At 54.0% G+C, this 1,034-nt stretch overlaps 1 protein-coding gene across 5 annotated transcripts in view; it reads left to right on the forward strand.

Annotated features, from left to right (window-relative positions):
• The window catches only part of ADD2 (adducin 2), a 145,690-nt gene that overhangs the window by 76,833 nt on the left and 67,823 nt on the right, over positions 1 to 1,034 (forward strand). The window contains exon 2 of one of the 5 annotated variants that reach the window (XM_027772972.1): positions 623 to 764. The exons of 3 other annotated variants lie outside the window; for them this stretch is intronic. The gene's annotated coding sequence lies outside the window, so the exon portion shown is untranslated. The remainder of the gene's footprint in view (positions 1 to 622; positions 765 to 1,034) is intronic. One more of the 5 variants, XM_027772973.1, reaches the window with a different exon arrangement.

Raw genomic sequence — 1,034 nt, forward strand, 5'->3', positions numbered from 1 at the left:
GAAATCACCCCCGGGGAGATGGCCACGCCGCAATCCTTTCTCCTCCATTCTCTCGGGATCTTGGGCACGCACGCACACACACCCAGTGTGAGTTTAAGCGACCGGGTCTGGGATGCAAACCGCGGTTGGCTACATGGGAGTTCAGCAACATAGCCATTATGCTAACTGCTGGTCCCGGCAGTTGTGTTCTAAACTGCAGTGATGCAAGCCACGTGCGGACTATGGTTCGAATCCCCCACCTGTGGCCTAAAACATGCTGGTTTGGGCTCAAGTGCCCAAGATCCAACCTGCTGGAGGAAGGGGCTTAAAGTATGACCAGACCTGAGGGAGGGTGCCTCTCACTGTGTGTGTGTGTGTGTGTGTGTGTGTGTGTGTGTGTCTCCCCTCTCTTTCTTATACACGTACACATACTCTACCATGCATAGAGAAAAAACAAAAAACAGAGACCTCGGTGAGGGATGAGATGTACAAGGTAAAGAGAAAAATGAGTCACAGCTGCCCCTTTGGCCCCTTGGGGGTTGGTGGCAACTTGTTGGTGGGTGCAGAGAGGTGCTGGCGGGGGGAGGGGAGTCTCTGGGGGGGGTTAGAGGGAGTGATGATCCTTTCGGTGGGTTGATCTTAGGCTGCTAAGACATGCAGTGAGCAAAGGTCCTTGGACATTTTAATGTCCAAGCTTACAATCCACTGGCAGCCATAGAGGACCAGACCTCATCACGCTAGCTCTTCTCGCCTCGCAGCCCAGCTGGACCTCACACTGCGCCAGGGTAAGTGTCCTGACATGCCATGCCTCTGGCTCGCTGAGCCACCCGGGAGGGCTCAGGCACTGTTCTCACTCCATCAGGCACCGTGCCCGCACCATCACTCACTTCTCAGCTTTGCCTGTGGGCCTGGGTGGCTGGCAGCTTGGGACAGCTAGCTTTCCAAATATGTATTTTGTTTTTGTTTTTGTTTTTGAGAGGTTTTTGCTACAGGGCATGTGCGCTCACCAGGAAGACAGAGAGAGACAGAGAGACAGAAAGTGAGAAATCACCCCC

The sequence above is a fragment of the Tupaia chinensis genome, unplaced genomic scaffold (assembly GCF_000334495.1).
Source record: "Tupaia chinensis unplaced genomic scaffold, TupChi_1.0 Scaffold000316_1, whole genome shotgun sequence".
NCBI classification, from domain to species: Eukaryota; Metazoa; Chordata; class Mammalia; order Scandentia; family Tupaiidae; genus Tupaia; species Tupaia belangeri.